The sequence below is a fragment of the Durio zibethinus genome, chromosome 27 (genome assembly GCF_047325235.1).
Source record: "Durio zibethinus cultivar Kanyao isolate XHJ-2024 chromosome 27, ASM4732523v1, whole genome shotgun sequence".
Classification (NCBI taxonomy): domain Eukaryota; kingdom Viridiplantae; phylum Streptophyta; class Magnoliopsida; order Malvales; family Malvaceae; genus Durio; species Durio zibethinus.
The window spans coordinates 13,196,486-13,207,162 of NC_143188.1; positions in this window are offsets into that span (position 1 = coordinate 13,196,486).

Here is a 10,677-nt window from a genome sequence, read left to right on the forward strand (position 1 = left end):
TTCCCATATTTGTTTCGTACTAAAAAGTAGTCTTGTTAATTAGTTTTATAATTTTTTTATTCAAGCGTATTACTATTTAAACTTAAGATCTTTATGAAAATCTCCCCTAACCTTTTATCCTTACCATTTGAGGTATGTCACAATTATTTTTATTATTTGACTTATTTATTTATTTATTTATTTGAAGTCCATATATAAAAGCAAAGCAAGTATCAAATATAAAATTTTATTTAATTAGAAATAAGCAACTAGTGAAATATGAATTAAATTTAAATATAGTTGCTACATTTAATAGTAAAAACGGAAAGTATGTTCGTGCTTTACTGTGAAGTAGCAGAGTATCAAAAATTTTTTTAAAAAAGTGTTTATTTATAATATATATATAAATTTATAAATAAAAATTTAAAATAATATAATTTTATATTATCATAAGTTCTCGTATCTTAAAAAAAAAGACATGATTACTAATTATTATTAAGTACATCATCTCAATATGATAATATATGTAATTAGTTAATTATTCAATCAAGAATAAAGAATTTTATTCCACAAATCACTTTTTATTAACAAATATTCTATCAATGGAAAGAATATTAATTTGTTTTAATTTTTTAATTTTTTCAATTTTTGAGTGTTAATGGAAACTCTATCTTAATGTATGGATCTGCCACTGCTGTGAAAATATCAAAATTTTGAATGCTGAAAAGGAGAAGCACAATGAAAAAAAAATGACATTCGAAATCCGAAGAATCTAAAGAGAAGAAAAAGTATCGGTGGCCTGTTGGGTAGTAGCTAAAACAAAAACAGTTATCAAAGACCCAAAAAAAAAAAAGGTGCGAGACTTTGCTCCTTGGCCGCTTGCAACGCGTGATCTCTGTCACATGTTCAGCCAAATACCCAGACAGCATATTCGGAGATTCTTGAGCGTAGATTTTTTTGATAATTTTTTAAATTGTTAATAAGATTAAATTATTTAAAACTCTTATTATTGTTAAAAGTTTTAAAATTTTCAAAATTATTAGTCGAATGTTTTCAACTGTTTGATCTAATGGTCAAATAAGCCTTAAAGAAGACATAGGGTTAAAGTTCTACTCCAACCTCTCTCCCTCTCCCTTTGATGTAAGGCTATGTCTCTTTTGAAATTAAAAAAAAAAAAATTGTTAGTCGAATTGAACTATTATATTATATATAAATTTTTATTAAAGTTTTATTAATATTCAATAATTATTAAATTTAAGTGAGTAATTTTGATAATAATAAATACTTCTTTTTTTTTTTAACTTTTCAAGGTTGTTGAAAGATTATATTATTAAAACCTCTTAATATTTGTTAAGAGCTTTAAATTTTTTAAGATTGTTAGTGTTATTAAACTATTACATCATATATAAAGTTTAATCAAATTTTTTATTAATAAAATTATATAGGTCCCGAAGTGAAGTATGAGAGATTATCTTAATTTGAATAAAAAAAGCAACATAAACTATGATTAATGGCTATAATTAAATTTAAAATTTAATTCAATTAATTTATATAATTATTTTTAAAAGATAACATTCTACAAATATGAGATTCAAATTTTAATACCAACAAAATTTTTTTTTTTTTATCTTTGATTGCTAAGATTTTGTTAAAAAACTAATAGCAACCAAATTATAAGAAATTTTTAATCTAAGTCATAATTATAAATCTTCTCAATTTTTTATTACTGATTCTAAATGAATAATATTATTTTAAAGTTGATACACAGTTGATCCGGAACTCGAATAATATTTTTTACTCAACTTTTTTTTTTGTTTGGGATATAAAAGCATATTATTACGAAGAGTAACAGCTACATTACGGTTGCAATATAAATCAAGATCCTTACAGAGGCAAAAGGGAAAATTAAGGACCTCATTAGTAATTTAACAAATTAAATAAAACAAAAAAAATAATTAAACAAACAAAGACAAATCAAGCAAGCCGAAAAAATTCTTTCAAACCCGACTAATAAACACTCAACTGATCGCAAAGTCAAAAGAAAAGTCCTCTTTAAAAAAGTTTGAGAGCCATGACTTCATGAACAAAGACTTATATATAAGCAAAAGACTTATAATTAAGCAACACCACAATAATATAGAACAACTTACCCATTAAAACTTTGATAAAACTTGATTATTTTAGTCAACAATTGTAATTAATTTCAACAATAAATCCTTCAATCCGGAAAAAATTAAGTCATGACAACGTACATTTGAGTCATAGGCGTGCTTCATAACAATACTTATTGATTTATTATTTACAAATTACATGTGACATAAGAGATAATAATTTAATATACATTTATTTTCTATAAGTAGTCCAAAGGTTTTTTTTTTTTTTTTTTTTTTTTTTTGAGTTAAGCAATAAGGGATTTTTAAACTTAGCCTAATATGTCTTTTTTCCAAACCAATCCAACTGCAGGCTTTGACACTAAAAATTCCCAATTAAAAAAAAAAAAAAAAACTTCCTAGCATGCTACAAGAGAAACCTTTAACTGACAATATATAGCAAAGCAACACCCTACAGAAAAATGATTGAACATACTCAGCAGCTGACATGTCCAAGCTATGACACCAAACCGAATAAATCAAAGACAAAACCATCAATTAATTCTGCTAAAAGGCACTATTATTGAACCAAGTCACCAAAACCACTTCCACTAATGGATATAAAACAGAGACAAACAAAGCAAACTGAAGTTGCTTCCTCAAACCTTGCCTAATAATTCAGTAAATGAATATATTTATATTTATATTCATTTAAAACTTGCTTAAACCATCCTCAAACAAAGCAAATTTTATTCATATAACTTTAATTTTTTATTATTTTATGTATATATTTGATATTTTAATGTATCAATAATATTTTTTCACAAGAATACTAAAATTTAAATCATATTTTTTATCATACTTTTAAAAACAATTCTTCCAAATTGAGTTTTCTAAACTGTAACAATAATATTAAACTAAACTTAGCTAAAATGATCAATATTAAAACTATGATAATTTCATGTAAAAGAAAATCTCCATTGATGTAACTTTGAGATGCAAATCTATTGAATAAAGTTAGCTTATCGTAGATACGTTTTTATGCTGATCTCATAGATACGTTGTTTTCTTATGCTGATCCCATGCTGATCTCATAGATACGTTTTATTCTTATGCCGATCTCATGCTGATCTCATAGATACGTACATTGCCTAACTTTTTGTTTTATGTTGTCTTTATTTCTGCCTACTTGATTTTAGTCTCAGAATTATCGTAATCAATGTGTTGGAGAAAGTTCCTTCCTCATTTCCTTAAGAGTGAAAAAAAAAAAAAGAATTTTTTTTAAACTCAATAATTCCAATATTTAGTGTGAATTTAGTCACAAAATGATAAGGGATAAATTTTTAAACTCAATAAATAATTCCTTACTCACACTAATTTATCCCCAATGGTCAAAATATTTAGATTAATTAAAGATACTAATTGATTCATAAGAATGTATTTTAGATTTAATAAATTTTTATATATTATTAGCATTAAATAAATTCCATTGTTACAATGATGTCAAAGGAGTAAAACCCTAACAGCCGGCAAAAGACAAGGGAAAATCTCCATCGACGTAATTTTGAGATATAAACCTATCCTTTTAAAAACTTTAGCTTTTTTAACGGTAAGAGTAATTTACCCTTTATTCAATATATTCTTTTTTGAATTACTTTAAATAAATTTATTTATGTTAGATTTAATGAAGTCATTAAATTTTATCTTTTTGTATTCTCTTAACGAATTTAAACAAGGCAATTAAGACAAACATATTTCCTTTGCTACTTAAGTCATACGTCCATCGATCAAATCTATCCTTTAATTATTGATACATTGCCCAACATTTTGCCATAGGTTGTCCCCATTTCTACTTTCTTGACTTTGGTCTCAAAATTATTGTAATTAATGTGCTATTTCTAAAGAAACTTCCCTTGTAACTCCTTTAAACGGTGGAAAAAAGAAAAAAAAACCTTTGTAAACTCAATAATTCCCATATTTGTTTCGTACTAAAAAGTAGTCTTGTTAATTAGTTTTATAATTTTTTTATTCAAGCGTATTACTATTTAAACTTAAGATCTTTATGAAAATCTCCCCTAACCTTTTATCCTTACCATTTGAGGTATGTCACAATTATTTTTATTATTTGACTTATTTATTTATTTATTTATTTGAAGTCCATATATAAAAGCAAAGCAAGTATCAAATATAAAATTTTATTTAATTAGAAATAAGCAACTAGTGAAATATGAATTAAATTTAAATATAGTTGCTTCATTTAATAGTAAAAACGGAAAGTATGTTCGTGCTTTACTGTGAAAGAGCAGAGTATCAAAAATTTTTTTTAAAAAGTGTTTATTTATAATATATATAAATTTATAAATAAAAATTTAAAATAATATAATTTTATATTATCATAAGTTCTGGTATCTTAAAAAAAAAGACATGATTACTAATTATTATTAAGTACATCATCTCAATATGATAATATATGTAATTAGTTAATTATTCAATCAAGAATAAAGAATTTTATTCCACAAATCACTTTTTATTAACAAATATTCTATCAATGGAAAGAATATTAATTTGTTTTAATTTTTTAATTTTTTCAATTTTTGAGTGTTAATGGAAACTCTATCTTAATGTATGGATCTGCCACTGCTGTGAAAATATCAAAATTTTGAATGCTGAAAAGGAGAAGCACAATGAAAAAAAAATGACATTCGAAATCCGAAGAATCTAAAGAGAAGAAAAAGTATCGGTGGCCTGTTGGGTAGTAGCTAAAACAAAAACAGTTATCAAAGACCCAAAAAAAAAAAGGTGCGAGACTTTGCTCCTTGGCCGCTTGCAACGCGTGATCTCTGTCACATGTTCAGCCAAATACCCAGACAGCATATTCGGAGATTCTTGAGCGTAGATTTTTTTGATAATTTTTTAAATTGTTAATAAGATTAAATTATTTAAAACTCTTATTATTGTTAAAAGTTTTAAATTTTTCAAAATTATTAGTCGAATGTTTTCAACTGTTTGATCTAATGGTCAAGTAAACCTTAAAGAAGACATAGGGTTAAAGTTCTACTCCAACCTCTCTCCCTCTCCCTTTGATGTAAGGCTACGTCTCTTTTGAAATTAAAAAAAAAAAAAATTGTTAGTCGAATTGAACTATTATATTATATATAAATTTTTATTAAAGTTTTATTAATATTCAATAATTATTAAATTTAAGTGAGTAATTTTGATAATAATAAATACTTCTTTTTTTTTTTAACTTTTCAAGGTTGTTGAAAGATTATATTATTAAAACCTCTTAATATTTGTTAAGAGCTTTAAATTTTTTAAGATTGTTAGTGTTATTAAACTATTACATCATATATAAAGTTTAATCAAATTTTTTATTAATAAAATTATATAGGTCCCGAAGTGAAGTATGAGAGATTATCTTAATTTGAATAAAAAAAGCAACATAAACTATGATTAATGGCTATAATTAAATTTAAAATTTAATTCAATTAATTTATATAATTATTTTTAAAAGATAACATTCTACAAATATGAGATTCAAATTTTAATACCAACAAAATTTTTTTTTTATCTTTGATTGCTAAGATTTTGTTAAAAAACTAATAGCAACCAAATTATAGGAAATTTTTAATCTAAGTCATAATTATAAATCTTCTCAATTTTTTATTACTGATTCTAAATGAATAATATTATTTTAAAGTTGATACACAATTGATCCTGAACACGAATAATATTTTTTAGTCAACTTTTTTTTTGGTTGGGATATAAAAGCATATTATTACGAAGAGTAACAGCTACATTACGGTTGCAATATAAATCAAGATCCTTACAGAGGCAAAAGGGAAAATTAAGGACCTCATTAGTAATTTAACAAATTAAATAAAACAAAAAAAAATAATTAAACAAACAAAGACAAATCAAGCAAGCCGAAAAAATTCTTTCAAACCCAGCTAATAAACACTCAACTGATCCCAAAGTCAAAAGAAAATTCCTCTTTAAAAAAGTTTGAGAGCCATGACTTCATGAACAAAGACTTCATGAACAAAGACTTATAATTAAGCAACACCACAATAATATAGAACAACTTACCCATTAAAACTTTGATAAAACTTGATTATTTTAGTCAAAATTGTAATTAATTTCAACAATAAATCCTTCAATCCGGCAAAAATTAGGTCATGACAACGTACATTTGAATCATAGGCGTGCTTCATAACAGTACTTACTGATTTATTATTTACAAATTACATGTGACATAAGAGATAATAATTTAATATACATTTATTTTCTATAAGTAGTCCAAAGATTTTTTTTTTGAGTTAAGCAATAAGGGATTTTTAAACTTAGCCTAATATGTCTTTTTTCCAAACCAATCCAATTGCAGGCTTTGACACTAAAAATTCCCATTTAAAAAAAAAAAAAAAAAAACTTCCTAGCATGCTACAAGAGAAAACTTTAACTGACGATATATAGCAAAGCAACACCCTACAGAAAAATGATTGAACAGACTCAGCAGCTGACATGTCCAAGCTATGACACCAAACCGAATAAATCAAAGACAAAACCATCAATTAATTCTGCTAAACGGCACTATTATTGAACCGTCTATTATTCTATAGATGCAAATCTATAGAATAAAGTTAGCTTATCATAGATACGTTGTATTTTTTATGCTGATCTCATAGATACGTTGTATTCCTATGCTGATCCCATGCTGATCTCATAGATACGTTGTATTCTTATGCTGATCTCATAGATACGTGCATTGCCCAACTTTTTGCTTTATGTTGTCTTTATTTCCGCTTACTTGACTTTAGCAGATGCAAATCTATAGAATAAAGTTAGCTTATAATAGATACGTTGTATTTTTTATGCTGATCTCATAGATACGTTGTATTCTTATGCTGATCTCATAGATACGTACATTGCCCAACATTTTGTCTTATGTTGTCTTTATTTCTGCCTACTGGACTTTAGTCTCAGAATTATCGTAATCAATGTGTTGGAGAAAGCTCCTTCCTCATTTCCTTAACAGTGAAAAAAAAGAATTTTTTGCTACTTAAATCATACGTCCATTGATCAAATCTATCCGTTTAATTATTGATACATTGCCCAACATTTTGCCATAGGTTGTCCCCATTTCTTGACTTTAGTCTCAAAATTATTGTAATTAATGTGCTATTTCTAAGGAAACTTCCCCTCTAACTTCCTTAAACGGTGGAAAAAAAAAAAACTTTTTTAAACTCAATAATTCCCATATTTGTTTCGTACTAAAAAGTAGTCTTGTTAATTAGTTTTATAATTTTTTTATACAAGAGTATTACCATTTAAACTTAAGATATTTATGAATATCTCCCTAACGTTTTATCCATACCATTGGATGTATGTCACAATTATTTTTATTATTTGACTTATTTATTTATTTATTTTTTGAAGTCCATATATAAAAGAACAGCAAGTATCAAATATAAAATTTTATTTAATTAGAAATAAGCAACTAGTGAAATATGAATTAAATTTAAATATAGTTGCTTCATTTAATAGTAAAAACAGAAAGTATATTCGCGCTTTATTGTGAAATAGTAGCGGATCAAAAAAAAATTTAGAGAGTATTTACTTATAATTTATATAAATTTGTAAATAAAAATTAAAATAATATATTTTTATATTATCGTAATTGTCCCCAATAAATTCTGGTATCTTAAAAAAAAGATATCCTTACTAATTATTATTAAGTACATCATTTCAATATTATAATATATGAAATTAAACAACTATTCAATCAAAAATAAAAAATTTTATTTAGCAAATCAGTTTCTATCAACAAATATTTTGTCGGCGGAAGAAATATAAAGTTTTTTTTAACTTTTAAATTTTTCAGTATTATAGTGTTAATGGACATTCTATCTTAATGTATGGATCTGCCAATGCTATGAATCAAAATTTTGCATGCTGAAAAAGGGAAAACACAATGAAAAAAAATGAAATTCGAAATCTGAAGAATCTAAAGAGAAGAAAAAGTAACGGTGGCCTATTGGGTAGTAGCTAAAGCAAAACAGTTATCAAAGACAAAAAAGAAAAAAAGGTGCGAGACTTTGCTCCTTGGCCGGTTGCAAAGGGTGATCTCTGTCACATGTGCAGCCAAAGACCCAGACAGCATATTCGGAGATTCTTGAGCGTAGATTTTTTTGATAATTTTTTAAACTGTTAATAAGATTAAATTATTAAAAAATCTTAATATTATTAAAAGTTTTTAATTTTTCAAAATTGTTAGTGGAATTGGACTGTTACACTATATATAAATTTATATTAAAGTTTTCTTAATATTCAATAATTATTAATTTTAAGTGAGTAATTTTGATAATAATAAATACTTTTTTTTTTTTAACTTTTCAAGGCTGTTGAAAGATTATATAATTAAAAACTCTTAATATTTGGTAAGAGCTTTAAATTTTTTAAGATTGTTAGTGGTATTAAACTATTACATAGTATATAAATTTCTATCAAGTTTTTTATTAATAAAATTGTATAGATCCCGAAACGAAACATGAGATATTATCTTAGCTGCTTGAATAAAAAAAGCGACAACATAAATTATGATTAATGACTATCATTAAACTTAAGATTTAATTGAGTTGGTTTATATAATAATTTTTAAAAAATAACATTTTACAGAAATGAAATTCAAATCTCAATATCGACAAAATTTTTTTTATCTTCGTATTCCTAAAATTTTGTAAAAAAAACTAGTGGCAACCAAATTATAGAGAATTTTTAATCTAAGTGGTAATCATAAGTCTTCTCAAATTTTTTTTTATTACTGATTCTAAATGAATATATTTAATCATAAGTCTTCTCAAATTTTTTTTATTATTGATTCTAAATGAATATATTATTTTAAAATTGATACACAGTTGATCCAAAGTGGTCTGAACTAAACAATATTTTTTACTCAGACTTTTTTTTTGGGGGGGTGGGGGGATATAAAAGCATATTATTACGAAGAGTAACAGCTAAATTAAGGTTGCAATACAAATCAAAATCCTTTCAGAGGCAAAAGGGAAAATTAAAGACCTCATTAGTAATTTAACAAATCAAATAAAAAAAATAATTAAACAAACAAAGACAAATCAAGCATGCCTAAAAAATTCTTTCAAAGTCAACTGATCGCAAAGTCAAAAGAAAATTCCTCTTTAAAAAAGTTTGAGAGCCATGACTTCATGAACAAAGACTTATAATTAAGCAACACCACAATAATGAAGAACAACTTACCCATTAAAACTTTGATAAAACTTGATTATTTTAATCAACAATTGTAATTAATTTCAATAATAAATCCTTCAATCCGTCAAAAATCAAGTCATGACAACATATATTTAAGTCATAGGCGTGCTCCAAAACAATACTTATTTACTTATTATTTACAAATTACATGTGAGATAAGAGATAATAATTTAATATACATTTATTTTCTATAAGTAGTCCAAAGGTAATTTTTTTTCTTTTTGAGTTAAGCAATAAGGAATTTTTAAACTTAGCCTAATATGTCTTTTTTCCAAACCAATCCAATTGCAGGCTTTGAAACTAAAATTTACCATTTAAAAGAAAAAAAAAAACTTCCTAGCATACTACAAGAGAAACCTTTAACTGACAACATATAGCAAAGCAACACCCTACAGAAAAATGATTGAACAAACTCAGCAGCTGACTTGTCCAAGCTATGACACCAAACCGAATAAATCAAAGACAAAACCATCAATTAATTCTGCTAAAAGGCACTATTATTGAACCAATTCACCAAAACCACTTCCACTAATGGATATAATATTGGGCCTGAAGTAATAAATACAACAATGCAGAAATAATATATCTCAATAAATCGATAATAATAGACAACAATCAATAATCAACAATGTAGGAAAAAAAAATACACCAAGATTTACATGAAAAACCCTCAGTATAGAGGATAAAAACTACAGACCATCAGAAAAATCTCTACTATCAAATAATAGATATAAAAAGTTCTTTTTCAGCGAAAATTAGAGCTAATCAACAACTAGAGAAACAATTGGAGAAATCTCACTAAATAAGTGACTTAACAAATACACCTTGGATTTGCTCCTAAAGAGTTTCAAACCTAATTTTCACTGTTCAGAATATAAAACTCTAAATCATAGAGCTGCTAACAAAACTCTAGTTCAATCGGACCATAGATCGACTCTTGATCAACCAACTCTTCCTTCTTCTTTTTCTCTCTATTTTTCTAGCCTTTTTTTCACCTTTTTTTTGTTGGTTTTATGACATCACCTTGTTTCTCTACCATAAAATAACCCCATCTTTTTTTATTAAATAGTTAAGGCTCTACGTAAAAAAAAAGACCAAGGCTTATGGCCTTTGATTGATCCAAAACCAATTACATGAGGCTTGACCCCATTTTCCTAATAATCTCCCCTTCCAGCCCCTTTAGGATGAGATTCATTACCATAACTGTTTCATTTAAAATTTACCTTGGCCAAGGAACCCATTCTGGCCAAGTTATTATAGAGCTCAAGCATGTCCTTGAGAAGTATCTTGGTCAATATATCTGTTATATTCTCATCAGTATGGA